This window comes from Vulpes lagopus, chromosome 7 (genome assembly GCF_018345385.1).
Source record: "Vulpes lagopus strain Blue_001 chromosome 7, ASM1834538v1, whole genome shotgun sequence".
NCBI lineage: Eukaryota > Metazoa > Chordata > Mammalia > Carnivora > Canidae > Vulpes > Vulpes lagopus.
In genome coordinates this window covers 5652608-5671804 of record NC_054830.1, presented here as the reverse complement: position 1 = coordinate 5671804, position 19197 = coordinate 5652608, and the positions used below count along the sequence as shown (strand labels likewise).

Below are 19197 nucleotides of genomic sequence, written 5' to 3'. Positions count from 1 at the left end.
GAGGAGCAGAGGTGGTTTTTCTGAAAGTGGTAGCATTGGAAGTAGGCGTGGAGGACTTGTCCGTTGTTGACAGGAAAAGGAAGTGTCTGCCAGGCAGAGGGCACAGCCAAGGCAGAGGCGAAGAGGCAGGAAGGTGGGTCTCTTTTGTACACGCATGTAGCTGAAGCTGTCTTGAGGAACCAAGAGCTGTCCAGCCTAGCAAGGCAACCAGAAGGCGACCCACCCCTGTCCCATGCCCAGAATTGACTGCAAGGGGAATTAAAAGGGAAGGGAGGTTCCTGGCATGAGGATGGCACTAGTCCTAGTCAAGGACAGAGAAGGCGGACCCATTTCCAGGGCGGGTAGAACATACGACCAGAGCCTGGAAAGCAATGTGGGTAGGGAACATTTGACCAGGGATTTGGAAACCGTGTTAACGAGTCTAGGAAGCACAGGGGAGGTGAAGCCCAGGGGAGGTGAAGAGCACTGGAGGCATCTGACTCAGCCTAGAGGATCTGTGAGGGCTTCCTAGAGGAATGATTCTTGGGGGAGTCAGAATTATCCTGGAGGAGATGGGTGTACGAGAGAGTGTTCCCATTGTGATAGTAGCATATGCAAAATTTGGGAGTGAGGCTCTTGGAGAGGCTGAGACAAACAGCAGGAGTCCAGATCACACAAGGACTTGAATAGCAGGGACCAGGGGTTTGGACTAGTGTGGGAAAAAGGCAGAAGTCGCAGGATTCAGCTCCAAGGCTAAGACCACTCTGTTGCTTCCATTCTCTCCAGAGACTCGCTACTCCCCAGGGAACCTAACAGGGTCAGGGGAAAGGAGGAAAGGGGAAAGGAAATGTATTGGTTGTTGCTGTTAGTTTTGGCTTTGCCTTTGTATTTATGAAAAAAATAATTAAGCACACACAAAGTATGCAGAAAAATAAAGACATGGAAACCCACATGATTTCCACTCAGCTTTACCAAGTTTTGGCTTCTTTACATTTTTCAGATCCTCTTCAGAAGAAATAAATTGTACTTTCTCTTCCTGTTCAGCACAGGGGATCAAGGTGAAAAGGAGAACCCCTCGCGGGAACTTCGCATTGTAAGCTCTGCCTCAACATCTGTGTGGAGAACAGCGGAGACAGACTGACCCGGCGGGACAGCCAAGGTGCTGGAGCCGCACACAGGTCAGTGGCCCCCCCGCCTTGTCCCCCAGAGTTGGATGTGCCATCAGATCCTTTGGCACCAGGAGAAATGAAACGATGGTCATCCACTGGGGGGCCAAGGTAGAAGGAATCCCAGACAAAGATCTAAAGGTGCAGGAGAATGAGTTAAGAAACAATAACCTAAGGCAGCCCGGGTGGCTTAGTGGTTTGGCACTGCCTTTGGCCCAGGACGTGATCCTGGAGACCCAGGATCGAGTCCCACGTCGGGCTCCCTGCATGGAGCCTGCTTCTCCCTCTGCCTGTGCCTCTGCCTCTCTTTCTCTCTCTGTGTCTCTCATGAATAAATAAATAAAATCTTTTTTTAAAAAAAAAGAAACAATAACTTCTCTGATACTGGAAACTTTGATTTCGGGATCCAGTAGCGCATTGATCTGGGGATCAGATATTATGCAAGCATTGGTATGTACAGCCTGGACTTCTCTGGGCCGCCGAGTAGGTCAGGCTTCAACGTCAGACAAGATCAGACAAGGAGCGCAGGACAGGCTGCATAGGGCCAGACACAGAATCAGCAAAGAGGAGGCCAGGTGCTGGTTCTTGCAGAAGTACTATGGGATCATCCTCCCTGGCAAATAAATTCCTGTTTCTTTCATTCTTTTTTTTTTTTTAAGATTTTATTTATTTATTCATGAGAGACACAGAGAGAGAGGCAGAGACACAGGCAGAGGGAGAAGCAGGCTCCATGCAGGGAGCCCGACGTGGGACTCGATCCCGGGTCTCCAGGATCACACCCTGAGCTGAAGGCAGGCGCTAAACCACTGAGCCACCCGGGCTGCCCTAAATTCCTGTTTCTATCCAAAAACCCAACACAAAATTTTCAGTGGGAAAAAAATTGTGACTGACAATCCTGTGTAACTTCTCAGGTTTATTTCTCTCTTTCCTTCTCCAAGGCAACTGCCCTCTCAAATGTGGTGTTTACTATGTTGAAACAACTTTGTGTATGTATTTAGACAAGGTATTGGGTGGTTTTGCATATATGAAGTTTCATATGGATGGTACCATGGGCTCTGTGTCCTTCCACAATGTATTTTTTGCCTCCTCCACACTAAAAGATATATCTCTTCAACACACATTCTTCATTAAAATAAAATAAAATAAAATAAAATAAAATAAAAGACAAACACAAGAAAACAAGTCTTGGTAAACAAAGAACAGGATAAAACTTCCTTAATTTGATAAGCAGCGATTTCCGGAACCCACAGAACTGTCTTCCTGAAGAGTGAATCCTGAGAGCCATTTTTTATAAAATCAAGAACAAAATAAAGATGCCCATCTTGCTATTTTGCCAATGCAATGAGAAAATAAAAACAAATAAGACTTATAAATATCGGAAAGGAAGCGTCAAGGTTGACAGTGTTTTGCAGCCATGATTATTTATCTAGAAAGTCCTAGGGATTTAACTTCTGGACTCACTAAGGGTGAAGTAAGATTGAAGGGAGCAGCTTTCTTATGTCCTAGCAACGAGCATTTGAAAAGGAACAAGGAAGGGGCGCCTGGGTGGCTCAGTTGGTTAAATGTCTGCCTTTGATTCAGGTCATGATCATGGGGTCCTGGGATTGAACCCCGTGTAGGGCTCCCTGCTCTGTAGGGAATCTTCTTCTCTCTCTGCCTTTCACCCCCATTTATGTGCTCTCTCTCTATCTCTCTCTCTCTCATTCACTGTCTCTCTCTCAAATAAGTAAATAAAAATTCTTTAAAAAAATAAATGAAGAATAAGTTATGACCAAGACAAACTGCCAGTACAAGACCTCCACTGATACTAATTACATGAGAAAAAATAATAACATCCAATTTAGGACACAAGATATCTGAATCATTTGGACTGAAAGCCGACTGAGAGAACTCGGAAGGTTCTACTTTGTGGTCTATCCAACCCAGTGTTCAAAGGCTAAATTTTTAGTGTAAAATAAGTTGGGTATTCTTCAGTATCCCAAAAAGATAAGCAAACCCAAGAAGAAATATGTACCGTGTGTGATATATCTCAAAATGTGTTTTCAAGAGCATCTGAAATTTTGTTTGTACATGTACCTTGATCATTTATAAAGCTACTATGATCTATAATTAAAGAAAATTTGTCTTACCATTTTAAAAAAAATAAATGAAAAGGGATAAGGAAGAGGAAACCTATCCTCTTCCCAAGATAAGGAAAACTCTTGAGCATTAATTCTTTCCAAATTAATTTATAAATTCAGTATCACCTCAATAAAAATCCTAAAAAGATTTTTGATGGAGTTGTTTTATTGTGGTAAAAATGCACACACACATGACATGAAATTAACCGTCCTAACCATTCCTAAGTGCACAGCTCAGGGGCATGAAGCACACTCACAGTGTTGTGCAGCCACCCCCATCATCCACCTCCAGAACTTTCCATCTTCCCAGACTGAACCTTTGTCCTCAGCAGACTGACTCCCCACCTTCTGCCCCACCTCTGGCTCACCCCGTCTCCTCTCTGTCTCTGTGGACAGGACTCCTCTAGGGACCTCATAGAAGTGGAATCCTAAATAGATTGTTTTAGGTTTTTTTTTTTCATTTTTTTTATTTTGAAAGAATTTTTGAATCACAGATGAATTGCAATGATAGTACAGGGAGTTCTAGCCACCTTTTGCTCAGCTTTCTCTCATGTTAACATCTTACATTGCCATCATACACTTGTCAAATAGAGGAAAGGAATATTGCAATACCATTAATAAAACAAATGGTTTCATTTATATTTCACGTTTTCCTACTGATGTCCTTTTTCCTGTTGCCGGATGGCATCCAGGATCCCACATTGCATTTAGTCATGTCAGCTTCCCAGGGCTGCTGTGATAAAGGACCACAGACAGGGCGGCTTGCACACCAGAACTGTACCGTCTCACCCCTCAGGAGGCTGGCAGTCTCAGATCAAGCTGTCGGCAGGTTTAGCTCCTTCTGAGGTGTGTCTCCCGTGTCCTCACAGGTCTTCCCTCTGTGTGTCCTTACTCCCTCTTTTTTTTTTTTTTTTAAGATTTTATTTATTCAGGAGAGACACAGAGAGAGGCAGAGACATAGGCAGAGGGAGAAGCAGGCTCCATGCAGGGAGCCCAATGCGGCACTTGATCCCAGGATCCCAGGACCCCACGACCTGAGCCAAAGGCAGATGCTCAACCACCCAGCCACCCAGGTGCCCCCTTACCTCCTCTTCTCATGAGGACACCAGTCCATCCTAATGACCATCCTGATGATCTCATTTTAACTGAAATACCTCTATCTAAGACTATCTCCAAATTCGATCTCTTTCTGAGATCCTGGGGATTGAGACTCCAAAGTATGAATTAGGTGGGGGATACGTAGGATTCAGCTGCCAAGTCTCTGAAATGTCCTCCAAACTCTGGCAGCTTCCTGGTCTTTCCTCGCCTTTCACACTCTTGACAGTTGTGAAGAGTTGCTATCTGGCACTGTGCTGAATGGTCTTTTGGTTGGGGATTTTCTGCTGTTTTTTTTTTTCTTTCTTTCTTTCTTTTAAAGATTTATTCAGGGACTCCCTGGGTGGCTCAGCGGTTTAGCACCGCCTTCGGCCCAGGGCGTGATCCTGGAGTCCTGGGATCGAGTCCCACATCGGGCTCCCCGCATGGAGCCTGCTTCTCCCTCTGCCTGTGTCTCTGCTTCTCTCTATGTGTGTCTCTCATGAATAAATAAATAAAATATTTTTAAAAATAAAGTTTTATTCATTTGAGAGAGAGAGACAGAATGAGCTGGGGGGGTGGGTGCAGAGGGAGAGGGAGACAAGCAGACTCCTCACTGAGCCGGGAGCCCAGTATGGGCTGGATCCCAAGACCCTGAGATCACGACCTGAGCTGAAGGCAGACGCTTAACTAACTGAGCCAACCAGGGGCCCCTCTGCTGTTTTTTTCATGAGTAGATTAAGGTGATAGATTTGAAGAGAAGAATACAACAAAGGAGAAATGTTCTCACCACCTCACACTGGAAGGGAGGGTCAGTTGTGTGTGCATGACCATCGCTGGCAATGCGGTTAAGGTTAACCTTGGTCACAGTGGTGACCAAGGAGTGGTGACCTGGTTAACCTTGGAACCAGCGTCTGCCAGGTTCCCCTGCCATAGAGTCATCATCTTTCACCTCCCATACTCTATTCCTTGCATTATCAACAGGGTCGACGTCACCCCCAGGGGGGCAAAAACAAAAATGAAAAATCTTAGGTGTTACAATGCCTAGTGTGGGCCTGACCTAGATCAGCCCTACCCAACAAAATCTTACCCCTTAATATTTAATAGGAGGAGACGATAAGGGAAAATATGTGAAAGGCTATTGTGGGGTGGGGGTGGGGGGACAGTCTAAAAAAAAGGTTGATAAACACTGCTCTATTCCTATGAGATAAGTCACAAAATCGGCCCCACTCCAGGGGGAAGACAATTCCCTCTTGCCACAGAAAGCACTATTCAAAATGTGTGAACATGTGTTAAAACCACCACAGTAATTAATAACTATTCTTCAGGAGGAGATGATATAAGTCTGAGGCCATGCAAATATCCTGTTTCTCTCGTTTAAAGTCACACTTGTTAAAAAAAATAAAATAAAAAATAAAAAATAAAAAAAAGTCACACTTGTTAATTGTAAGCATCCGTCTCTGGGTCTCGCTTGCAGTGATTATTACCACGGTGTTCTACAGAGATCTCCTAAATCCTTCATTCCTTCTACACTTATTAATTGGAATCACTTTGTGTGGAAAACCACACCAGTTCTTTTAAATCGGCTTTATGTTTTAGAGTGGTTTCAGGTTCACGGCAGAGTTGAGTTGAAAGTACAGAGCTTTCCCCGAGAACCTATGCTCCCTATGTGCACAGCTGCCCCCATTACCAGCATCCTGCGCCACTGGGGCACCTCTGTGACAATCGATGACCCCACACCGACACATCATGATCTCCCAGGGTCCGTAGTTGACATTAGGGTTCTTTCCATGTTGTACATTCCATGGGTGTGGACAGATGTCTCATGACGTGCATCCAGCATTATAGTATCATACAGAGTAGTTTCACTGCCCTAAAAATCCTCTGTGTTTTGCCTATTCACCATATGCAGAATTTAAGAAACAAAACAGATGAACATAGGGGAAGGGGGAAAAAAAAGAGAGAGACAAAGACCAGGGAGGGAAGCAAACCATAAGAGACTCTATTTTTTTAATGTAAGCTCCAGGGGCACTTGAATGGGTCAGTCAGTTAAGTGTCTGCCTTTGGTTCGGGTCATGATCCCAGGGTCCTGGAATGGAGCCCCGTATCGTGCTCCCTGCTAAATGGGGGGTCTGCTTCTCCTTCTCCCTCTGCCTGCAGCTCCCTCTGCTTGTGCTCTCTCTCTCTCTCTCTCTCTCTCAATCTGTGTCAAATAAATAAATGCAATCTTAAAAAAAATAATGCATGTCAGCTCCATGCCCAGGGTGGAACCCAATAAGGGGCCTGAACTCATGACCCGGAGATCAAGACCTGAGGTGAGATCAAGAGTCAGACGCTTAACTGATTAAGCCACTCAGGTGCCCCCATTAGAGTTTCTTACCGATAGAGAACGAACCAACCAACGGAAGGTCTCTGGAGAGAAGATGTGGGGGGATGGGCTGGAGGGTGACGGGCATTAAGGAGGGCACATGATGTAAAGAGCACTGGGTGTTGTATGTAGGTGACAAATCACTAAATTCTACACCTGAAACCAATTTTACCACTTACGTTAACTAGAATTTAAATAAAAACTTGAAATGAACTAATGCCACACACACACAAAAAAACAAAACAAATAGATTTTTAAAACATTTTATTGAAGGATCGCCAAACAGGCGTCAAAACAAGCTTGACAAGTGAATTATCTGAGTTATAATAGAGAGGCTACAACTAGGGTGGGTAATATTTTGGGATCCAAGGATGGGGACGGAGGAAGCTTCAGTTTTCACTGTACAGATGAATATGTTTTGGTTCTATGTGCATGAATTATTCAAAACGTTTTTAACATTAAAAATTCAAAACCATGGTAATGTAAAAAAATCATCTTAAGAAGAATAATGAGCACTTTGGGTTTTTTTGTTTTTTTTTTAAGATTTTATTTATTTATTCATGACAGATGAAGAGAGAGAGGCAGAGACATAGGCAGGGGAGAAGCAGGCTCCATGCAAGGAGCCTGATGCGGGACTCGATCCCAGGACCCCAGGATCACACCCTGAGCCCAAGGCAGACATTTAACCGACTGAACCACCCAGGTGTCCCTAGAATAATGAACACTTTGATGAGAAGGACAATCCCTGGAAGATGTCAGAACATATAATAAACTCGGCTTGGTTTCCCCAGAAGCAGAGGCTGAGACAAGGATTTGGTTATAAGTGGTTTATCTGGGAGAAGCACCTGTTGAGGTGTGGGAAGGTGCGACAGGGAAAGGCCATTAGGGGTGACACTGATGAGAAGGGGCCTTACGTGAGCAACTGGGGCTGAAGCCCATCCAGAACTTCTGAGAGATGATCTAGAACACATGTCAGAGTGATCCCTTCGGTTGCACATCTGGTTTCCTGGGAAGCTGACTCAGGAATATAGCACAAAGGTTGTTTGCTGTCATATTGTGATTTATCACAAGAAATACACATGTGGCACAGAGCTCCTAAAACCCTTGGAGTTTCCAAAGTGATGAGAGGGATAAAGGTGTCTTATGTCAGTGAAGTGACTTTTGGAAAGCCCTCAGGTCAGGTCACCTCAGGTGAGGGTGGTTCCCATTCCCAGTGGAGCCAAGCATGAGATTAGAGGATTGAAACTTTCATTCCCAGCCCCTGACATCGGAGGAGGGGGGAAGGATTGTGGGCCGAATCAATCGCCAATGGCCAATTGATTGATTAACTGGGTCTGCAATGAAGCCTCCATAAGAACCCAAGAGGACAGTGGTCTTAGAGCTTCTGGGCTGGTGAGCACTGGGAGGTGCTGGGAGGAGGTGTGCCTGGAGAGAGCATGGAAGCCCCTGCCCCTTCCCATACCCTGCCCTACGCACCCCTTCCACCTGGCTGTTGCTGAGCTGTACCCTTTTATAACAAACTGGCAATCTAATAAATTTTCGATCTATGGTTTAGAGTCGATCGGAAACCCAGCTGACCTCCTGGACTTGAGGTTGGTGTTGGAAGTGGGGAGGTAGTCCTGTAGGACCACGCCCTTAACCTGTGGGGTCTGGCTCTAACTCCAGTGACATAGTGTCCGATTTGAGTTGAACTGTAGCACACCCAGCTGGTGTCAGAGAATCACTCGAATGTGTGAGGGGCCATCACCCCCACACCCCACATTGGAATTGTGTGCAGACTCGTCTTATTTATGAAAAAACATCCTTGGGGAAAGCTCCTGTGGAAAGGAGGGGAAGTGTGTATCAAATTTCTACACCAGGCAGTTCTCCAATTCTGATGCCCTCTACCAGCTGCAAATGTGGGTCCCCAGGCTACCCACATTTCTGCCTGGCTGACTCCAAATTTGGAAGTTCCCATAACCCCCTCTCAGGTTTGGTAATTTGTTAAAATGACTCACAGAACTCAGAAGACCTTAGGAACTGGGGACAAAAACCAAATCTCTTTTTTTATTTTGCCACAGGAAGGAAGCAGAAATGCACAGAGGGAGACGTTGGGCCGAGCAGGTTGCAGGTTTGATAACTGCCTCAGCTGACCCCACCCACAGGAGCTCTGAAACCAGAATGGACCCCCATGCTGAGGCAACAATGTCCCTCTGCAGGAATGTGAGCCATGCCACGAAGGGGCATGACTCTGAGTCTATCCCCAAAGGGCTTGAGAGCTGACGCCTCTCTGCCAACAAACCTCCAAGCAGCTGGGGCAGCATGTCTTTTCCTTGAAAGGGCATTTGGGGGGCCCACCCCAACGCCTACCATGTCTACCATGCCGTTGAGGGAGGAGGGAGCTGGGGTACGTATATACCAACTCCTAATGGCCATTGGTCATTGGTATTCATCCCCTGGTACTTCCAGCCTCCACGATGAACCCCAGGGACCAGAGAAGACCCTCCATCAAGCGTGCATGCAGGTAATGGCAGGTAGACCTTGAGCAGGGATGTGATAAGGCTCCAGGGGATATGGCAGCTACAGAAATCGATCCAAACTGTGATCTTGGCAAGGAAGCAAGAGTAGATCAATGGAACACACCAGTCCTGACGGTATCCCATACCCGGTCATTTTATTAAGGTCCAAGGAGCAGAGTCCCAGAGCTACAACCTCCGAACTAAGGGAAACCTCGCACCATCACAAGAAGGACAGGAGTGAACCCATAGAGGATGAGGAATCTGACCGGGAAGAGTCCCAGAGCATTGTCAAGATCTCCACACCAGCAGACCCGGTGTATGGGGGGCTGGAGGGGGTTGGGGGAGGAACCCTGGTGTAAACATGGGTGAGGTTCTACAGACCCAACAGAGGTGGGGTTGGGGCTACAGGGGTCAAGGACAGAGAGCAGCCTTCAGCCACTGGAACAGGAGGCTGCAGGCTTTCTGCCAAAATCACATTTGGGGTTACCCCTAAGTCCCCCAGTCTTCCCACCCACTGCTGGTGGGTTCTCCTTTGTTCCAAGACTTCACAAAGCTGCAAAGCCCGGACATGAGTCCACGTCCCTGGCCCACTGGGTCAATCATGTTAATAGCTTCAGCTCGCTTGATGCTTTCACACCTGCCCTGTATGCATGTATTCTGGACAACCCAATGAGTGCCTGAGTCTCCTTGCCGGGGTCTCCTGCCTCCCTGATTGTTGTGCCCCTCCAGTTCTTGGAGGAGCCCTCCTCCCTGGGGTATGCATTTCAAGTACACACCAACCAATCCAGAGCCTGCACCCCCAACTACCTCCCTTATCAGGCTCTCATACTTAGGGCCACCATCGCCTGATTATGGATCTTTAAAAAAAGAATCCCAGACTCTCCAGCCTAGGGGCCAGGGAATGGGGGTGGGGATACCCAGGTAAATACCCATGTAAGGGTTTCAGAATCCCATTCCCACTTTATAGAGTGTTTCCTTCTCCTAAGACTCACCTGGGCAGCAGGGGTGAATCATTCACCCAGTGCCCTCTGCCTTCATGTTCCATGTCTGAGAGCCCCGTGCAGGTGAAGTGATTTCTTTTCCTTCGTTTTTTAAGATTTTATTTATTTATTAGAGAGAGAGAGAGAGAGCACGAGCGGGGAGAGAGGCAGAGAGAGAAGTGGACTCCTCACTGAGCAGGGAGCCTGACGTGGGACTCAATCCCAGGACCCCAGGACCATGACCTGAGCCGAAGGCAGCCGCTTAACCAACTGAGCCACCCAGTCTCCCAGGTGAAGCAGCTTCTCTTGGAAGTCTGCAGCTGTAGGAAGTTCTGGTGGACGTAGGGAAGTCAGGAGGGGGCTCTGACCCCCACTTTCTGGGCTCAGCATCTCTCCAGTTTCCTGGCAGCAAGCTCGTCTTTCAGTGGGACCTTACGCCTCCTGCCAGGCCAGGTCCCGAGCGCCTCTCACATCTGTATCCTATGAGCACGTATGTTCCGACTTGCAGACACATGCACACAACTGGTCTCTCACCACACACACCTGGTAATACTGCATGTTTGTGTGTTCTTACATGTGCCAAGCATGTACCCATGCGTTGACTCACACCAGGGTTTAACGTGCTGGAGTCAAATCAAGCCAGGTCCCCACCGCGTATCTTGTCAGCTCCGCAGTGACGGCATCATGTGAATGGCTTGAGATCAGCCACAGTGGCAGTACGTACGCCAGGGAAACTGGCCAACACTCCAAATCAGGACTTATCCCCCCCTCCCTCCAGAGAGCTAAGTGTTAGCCATTTGTCAGGACACCACCAGAGCTTATTTATGTTTTACGTGTCCCCCAGACCCAGGTGTCCAGATCTCATTTGTACCTCCTTGCAGGATGCCTGGTTCTTATCCTCCCCCCCCCCCCAAGTGAAGCAGGCAGTCTCTCTTCCAGAAAATCTCATCTGGCTCTCTTGTGCCCAGTGGACCAGTGGCCAGGGGCTTGCCCCAGGTCAGGCTGACTCCCTGGACAGATGCACCTGCTCCCCGGCACTTTCGGTAACAAGTCGGGCCCCCACTTCCTGGCAGGCAGTGACAGAGTCGTGTTAGTTCTGTTGGGAGCTGAAAGAGTAACAGTTGCCTCGGAAGAATGTCCGCTCCCAAGGATGGGGCAGGTGGCAGGGCTGGGACTCAGCTTGAGATGCCCCTAACCCCACGTTTGCCCACTCTTCAATCCCCTGAGGGTCGGGGGGGGCCCTCCTTGGTTCTCCATGCCCAACAGCTCGTCCCCCTCCCCCACTTGCTACCCTCCCCCAGGCCCAGGAGAACTAGGAGTCCCGGCCCCATATCCTCCATACTGGGAGAAGTAGGGAGCTCAGAATAAGAGACTGGTTTAATTTAGTGCCTACTGTGTGCCCCTGGGAATACCAAGGGGAATCATCCTTGTCACTCTGTGTTCCTAGCTGAGAGAGGGACGGTGACTCAAGCAGAGTCCCACCACACCCACAGCATACCAGAGACCCTTCCAGAACCCCCAGGACCCTGGTGCCTGGCCAGTCACCAAGTCCAGCCTTCAGCTGGGTCAGTTTTTCTTGGATCTCCTGCTTCAAAGGCTCTAGCTTCTGGGACCTGGGACCCTGAAGATTGTGCCAAAAAAAAAATCTGTGGTTATTAAACATCTGCTGTGTGCGTGCCCTGCACAAGGACATTGTTGCTCAGTCAAGATCTTGGTTAATCCTTTCTGAAGATGGGGAAGACGGTGGATGAAATCTGCACCAGAGATCAAGAGCCAGGAGTCCTCTTGTTCCTCCCCCTTCCCCCTCCTCCCCTGCAGCAGAGTAGGGAGGGACTGAGGGAGAGGCCAGCAAGCAGGGCAGCTGACCAGGTCCTCCAGGTGGAGGACCCAAATCTTGGCTTTCAGCCCTATCTCTTTCTGGGAACTAGCCCCCCACCCAGGCAACGTCTGCACCCTGGGAGTCCTTGACCTTGGACATCTGTATCTGACCTTGGAAGAGGATGGCCACCAGAATCCCAATGAAGAGCACGAGATGGAAAAGCAGCAGCCCCAAGGAAGCCTGACTGTGGCCCAGACATCCTGAGAGAGAGAAGGAGGGGTGATTCCAGCACACTTGTGTTCCTGCCTCAGCCTGTCCCATGGAAGCCTGTGCCCCAGACCCCACCTCCCAGGACCCAAGAGTCTGGCAGTGGTTGTAGCTACTCCGTGCGCTAACCCCGTTGTACCTGTGAAGTTCTGGAAACTGAATTGTTGAATCCAAAGTCTGTGGCGGAAAGTGGTGCCACTGGTTATCAGCTCTTCCTCCTCTGAAAGGGTAGAGAAGCAACTTAGAGTCTGTGCAAGCTGACACCAGAGTGGGCCACCTCCTTACGCCCTCCCCAAGACCCCAGAGTCCCAACCCAGCCTTGCCCATAGTGTCCGGCCGCCATGCCATCTGTTCCCAGGAGTCACACATGTCTACCCACTGCTCCCAGATGCCTTGTTCAGGACTCCTGGGGACCACAGCTCTTCTTTCTCACCCTGTGATGCTCACTTCTGAAACCTGCTTTCACTCAGGCACCAGGCAGTGACATATCACCGGAAAAGGCTGGAGAGAGACACGAAATGAGATGGGATGGGCCTTCCAGGAATTCCAGGAGGTAGCATGGGGTGGTCTGGGGTCGACAGGAAGGAGGGCTGGTCCACTTGCGGCATGGCCAACTCTTGGGATGCTTTGGATGAGATGCAGCAATATGGAAAGCAGGGCTAATTTGTTATGCTTCCTTCACTCAGGGCAGAGGCGGGCATCGCCCCATCATCCAGGAACCACCATCCCCCTCTGACATCCACTCTGCCTTCATGGCTTGCCGATGGCCTCATTGATGGTGATTTCTAAAACTGTGTTTGGGAGCTGGTGCTGGATCACAATTGTTACATTTATTTAACACCTACTACAGTGGGGCACTTTTCTGCTAAGTACTTTATATATGGATTGATGCAGTCTTTCCGCACTGGCATGGATAATATGACCAGCATGTTACAGAAAGGGTAAACTGACGTAGCCTGGTGGCAGGGGGTGGGCCATGAAGACAGTGTCCAGGTCCAGGAGGGTGGGGGGTAATGCTGTAAGCCAGGACTCAGGTCCCTCTGGGGTTCCCTGTTCAGCTGTCTGGTGGCCTCTCCCATGGTCCCTCCCACCTCTGGTGCAAGGGAGGAGAGAGGAGCGGGAGGCCGCCCTGGGATCCTAGCTCCCTGGCCCTCCAGCAGCTGCTCTCTCTGCAGGATCAGTTTCCTCAAATGCAAATGATTAGACTGTCAGGAGCTGCACTGTGACCCCAGGGTTGGGGGTGGCATCCACCACCCAATTTGATGGGTGATTGTATTGCGCAATACAAGAGACACCGCAGACAGCTATTTATTTTACTATTATTGTTTAAATTTTTTTTCCAGGGGCACCTGGGTGGCACAGTCAGTTAAGGATCTGGCTCTCAGTTTCAGCTCAGGTCATGATCTCAGGGTCATGAGATCAAGCCCCAAGTCCAGTTCTACATTCCACGGGTGGGGGGGGGCGGGTGTCTGCTTGAGAATCTCCCTCTGCCCCTCTCCTGCCCCAACTCTCTTGCTCTCTCTCTCAAAAATAAATAAATCTTTAAAAAACTTTTCTCGGGTTTCATTGAGTTACAATAGGTGCATCACATTATGTTAGTTTTGGGTACACAACGTAATGATTCCATGTATGGATATATTGCAAAACGATCACCACGGTAAGTCTAGTTCCATAGTTAACCCAGTTACAAATTTTCTTCTCATGATGAGAATTTTGAAGATCTGCTCTCTTATGAATGTCTTCTAGGGTTCCAATTTCTCCACATCCTTGACAACACTTACTACGATCTCTTTTATTCCAGCCATTCTAGTGGGTGTCAAGGGATAGCTCATTGTGGTTTTCATTTGCATTTTCCTGGCGGGGGACACTTATTAAAAATGCAGATTCTGAAAAAAAAAAGTAGATTATATTTTTTCTTTCAAGACTTATTTAAATTCAAGTTAGTTCATATACAATATAGTTACTGGGGTAGAATTCAGTGATTCATCACTTACATATAACACCCAGTGCTCATTACGTCCTTAATGCCCATCACCCACTCACCCCATCCCCCCACCTGCCTCCCCTCCAGCAGCCCTCAATTTGTTTCCTATATTTGAGTCTCTTATGGTTTGCCTCCCTCTGTCTTTATCTTATTTTTATTTTTCTTTCCCTTCCACTATGTTCATCTGTTTTGTTTCTTAAATTCCACATATGAGGGAAATCATATGGTAATCTTAACCCACTCCCAAGAAAGTCCAATTCAGTAAGTTTGGAAAGAGGCCCAGGAAAAACAGGGGGTGGGGGAGCAGTCATTTCTTTTCTGATAACTAGATTTAACTTCTCATGCAAGCCCCATTTCGTCCTGGTGAGTCAACCTGTCATCACAATTGAACACATATTCAGCCCATAACTTGGGATGGAGACCGTGGAAGGTACAGGTGACCAGGCATGGGGTGCTTAGCAGCATCCGCGGGCTCACTCTGAAACAGGACTTTCTTACCTGAGCCAATTAATCTTTTTTTTTTTTTCATTTGTTTGTACTTGTTTGTATTGTTTCCTCTTACTTACAACTAGACACGTCCTGACTGATACACACCCTTACAGCTGAAAGGGACAAAGCCGGTCCTAAGCTTTGAACAAGGAGATAATTTTAAATCCCTGCCCTTCAGAAAGGGGTGAAAGGCAGGTGCCTTAGTCTTCTCAAGCTGCTATTTTTAAAACACCATAGGGGCGCCTGGGTGGCCCAGTCGGTTAAGCCTCCAACTCTTGGTTTCAGCTCAGGTTGTGATCTCAGGATCATGAGATCCAGTCCCGTGCTAGGCTCCCGACTCAGCGCAGAGTCGACTTGAGATTCCCTCTCCCTCTACCCCTCCCTCTGCACTCGTGAGCTCTCTCTCTCAAATAAATAAATAAATAAATAAATAAATAAATATTTTTAAAAAGATTTTATTTTATTTATTTATTTATTTATTTATTTATTTATTTATTTATTCATGAGACACACACACACACAGAGAGAGAGAGAGAGAGAGAGAGGCAGAGGCAGAGGCAGAGGGAGAAGCAGGCTCCATGCAGGGAGCCCGATGTGGGATTCGATCCTGGGACTCCAGGATCTTGCCTTGGACCAAAGGCTAAACCGCTGAGCCACCCAGGTGTCCCTAAATAAATAAATCTTAAAAAAAAATACCATATACTGAATGACTTATAAACAACATAGTTCTGGAGGCTGGAAAGTCTAATATCAAGATGTTGGCAGATTTGGTTCTTGGTGAGGTTCCTCCTGGCTAGCAGATGGCTGCCTTCTTGTGCCTCTCATGAAGGGGAAAGGGAGCTCTGGTGTCTCTTCCTCTTCTTAGGAGGGCTCTAATCCCATCACAAGGGCCTCACCCTCATGACTTCATCTCGACCTAATTACCTCCCAAAGATTCCACCTCAAAATAATGTGCCACTGGACTTTGGAACTTCAACATATGCACTGGGGTGGGGGGCAGAAATAGTCCATAATAGCATGTTAATGATGGCCATGTGTGCTTTCATTGGGAATAGATAGCAAAGTCCTTTAAGCTAGTCTCTCTGCCCAGAGGGGTGTAGAAATTTCCATCTGATTTTGACATGAAAGGATAAGGTCAAGAGACAACTCCCAAGTAACAAGCCGGTAGATGATATCCATCGTTGATAACTCGAGAAGAATCTGATAGATCTATTACCAAGAAGCATAGTTCTGGCCACACGGTCAGCATGTGACCATGAACTTCCCACGTGACTTCCCAGCTTTTCCACATTTGTCAGGAGTCTGTCGTTTTAAGGATGCTGAGTGATGGATCCAACATTCTCATAGATCCCCAAATGGAAAGACCAGAACAGAAGAGATTTAGTGATGTTGTTAATTTCCTTTGAATTGGGATAAAATACACATAATATAAATTTGACTTTTTTTTACCACTTTACAGTGTACAATTCAGTGGCATTAAGCACATTCACAATGTTATGCAACCATCTGCACTCTCTTGTTCCAGAACTTTCTCATCACCAGAAAGAGGAAATCCTGGACCGATTAACAGTTACTCCCCACCCCCCTCCCCTATCCCCTGGCAACCAGGAATCTGCTTTCTGCCTTTATGAAGATTTGTCTACTTTGGATATTTCACATATGTGACCTTTTGTGCCTGGCTTCTCTCTCTGAGTGTAATGTTTTCCAAATCCATCTATGTTGTAGCAGGTGCCGGTGCTTAGTTCCTTTTTATGACTGAATAATACCCCATTGTATGAGTAGACCACATTTTGTTTATCCGTTTATCGGTTGATGGACATTTGGGCTGTTTCCTCCTTTTGCCTATTATGAATAGTGCTGAATTATTAGCTTTTATTTAACCTTTCCTTAGTACCCTATGTATCTAGTAAAAGCAGTTGTGCTTACTGATGCCATAATCTCCATTGTTCTCATGCCATCCTCCACTGCAGACCACCTCTTGTTCAGCTGTGGTCAAACCTCAGGGTGGCAAATAAGTTTTATTCAACTGAGAGTTCTCCATAAGCTTAGAAAAATGCTACCAATGCTACTCTTGTCTTTTGGAGTTAGCAACATTTCATTTGTATTGGAACAGATATGAAAAATCTCAAGAGTGTCCCACCATGGGGAGATCTACCTGTTTCCCAAATATCCCTTCCCAAAGCAACACAAAAAAGGGATAAAGCAAGCTATGGCATAGCTTGAACACAGAGAATGCCATAACGTAAAAGGATCATGAAAAAAATTGAAGAATCATGGAATTGAAGCATGAGATGCCCCACCCTTGTGCTCCAACCCCGAACCAAAGGCAACAGAGAAAAACCACAGCGGGTACAAAAATCGGAAACTAGCAAAGCAATCTAAGGTTGATCTAGGACTAGTTCCGGAAAGATGAAGCTTACCCTAAGTCTGAAAAGGCTGCAATGATGTCTGAGTGAGTCAGTGTGTGGATTCCAGAAAAAGGAATTGATTAAAGGAACAGTCTTCAAAGTGCATAGCTTCTGGAGAAAGGAAAAGAAAAAAGGAAGAGAAAGCTCCTTGACAGTGTGGTGGTGAAGAGGAATGGAAGGGGCAAATGTAAGGCCCTTCAAGACAAAAGAAAACTAGGGAATTGGAGGCCTTTCCACCTGTTTCTGCCAGTAACCGAACACTAAATTAAGTTGACTTGCTGCATTGACAGACGAGGGCGCCATTGAGCTGCATAGCTCAGAGACAGAGCCCGGTGACGGGGAGGGCGGGGGGGGGGGGGGGGGGGGGGGACTAAAGGAGCATAGTGAGTCCACAGAGAGTAATTGTAAAAAATCCAGGAAATGAAAATCCACATAAATGGACGAAGGAAAAGTACCCTAGAAAGGAGTTGAGACGTAGAAGAAATTGTAGGTCAACACTCCAAACAGAATTCAATACTGTATAATCAAACAAGCATTTGCCTTAAAAAAAAAAAAAATAAATAAATAAAAATAAAAATAAAATAAAAAAATAAAAAAATAATTTAAAAAATCTACATATCAAAATTCAGGGGTGCCTGTGTGGCTTGGTTGGTTAAGCACTGGACTCTAGATTTCAGCTCATGTCATGATCTCAGGGTTGTGAGACGAACCCCAAGTTGGGCTGTGTGCTGGGTGTGGAGCCTGCTTAAGATTCTCTCTCCTTCTTCCTCTGTCCCTCCCCCATTAACGAGCTCTCGCACTCACTTGTGCTCTGTAAAACAAAACAAAACAGAAAACAAACCCTAAAATGCTGACATGGGCAGGGATAAATGACGGAAGAGTCCAACCAGCTCAGGAAAGAAAGGGAATAAAAAAGGCAATTATCTCAGATATATAGAATAAATTGTAAGGTACGCAAGAGAGAATAGACTTCATAAAAAATTTGATAAAGGGCAGTGGAGGACAACCTGGGTGGCTCAGCGGTTGAGTGTCTGTCTTCGGCTCAGGGTGTGATCCTGGAGACCCAGGATCAAGTCCCACATCAGGCTCCCTGCATGGAGCCTGCTTCTCCCTCTGCCTGTACCTCTGCCTCTCTCTCCCTCTCTCATGAATAAATAAGTAAAATCTTAAAAAAAAAAAAAAAAAAAAGAGCAGTGGAGAGAGTCAGGAAAACAACAAAGAATAATAATGACACCAAGAAAGAAGTAAAATAGGGCCAAGTTTGGGCACCTGGGTGGCTCAATTAGTCAAGCATTTAACTTTGGCTCAGGTCATGATCTGGGGGTCCTGGGATTGAGCCCTGCATTGGGCTCCTACTCGGCAAGGTGTCTGCTTGTCTCTCTCCTCTCCTTCTGCTCTTCCCCTGCTTGTGCTCTCTTTCTCTTTCTCTTTCATGTAAGTAAATAAAACCTGGGATGCCTGGGTGGCTCTCAGCAGTTGAGTGTCTGCCTTTGGCTCAGGGTGTGATCTCAGGGTCCTGGGATGGAGTCCCGCATCAGGCTCCCTGCATGGGGTCTGCTTCTCCCTCTGCCTGTGTCTCTGCCTCTCTCTGTATGTCTCTCGTGAATAAATAAATAAAATCTTAAAAAAAAAAAGAGTAAATAAAATCTTTGTGTCGGGGTGGGGGGGGACCGGAGCCAGTGAGAAATTACTTGAAATGGAATTCCAAGCACTGAAAGAATAAAAGAGGGTGTATTATTGGAGTCCCTGAAGAAGAAAGCCAAAACAAAGCCAAAATAGAGCAAATATTTATTTTTTTAAAAAGATTTTTAAAAATTTATTCATGAGAGACACACAGAGACAGGCAGAGGCATAGGCAGGAGGAGAAGCAGACTCCCCATGGGGAGCCAGATGCAGGGCTCCATCCCAGGACCTCAGGATCACACCCTGAGCCAAAGGCAGCTGCTCAACCACTGAGCCACCCAGGTGTCCCCAGAGAAAATATTTAAACCTTAATTTTAAAAATTTCAGAAATGGAAAATCACTTGAATTTACACATTGAAAAG

The 19197-nt window shown here is 46.8% G+C and overlaps 1 long non-coding RNA gene across 1 annotated transcript; it reads left to right on the top strand.

Annotated features, from left to right (window-relative positions):
• On the top strand, positions 1 to 10376 carry LOC121495856. Its single transcript, XR_005989059.1, has 5 exons — positions 1 to 133; positions 1024 to 1157; positions 8768 to 8817; positions 9156 to 9210; positions 9369 to 10376. It is a non-coding gene; the product is annotated as an uncharacterized LOC121495856 (long non-coding RNA).
• The last annotated feature ends 8821 nt before the right edge of the window (positions 10377 to 19197 follow it).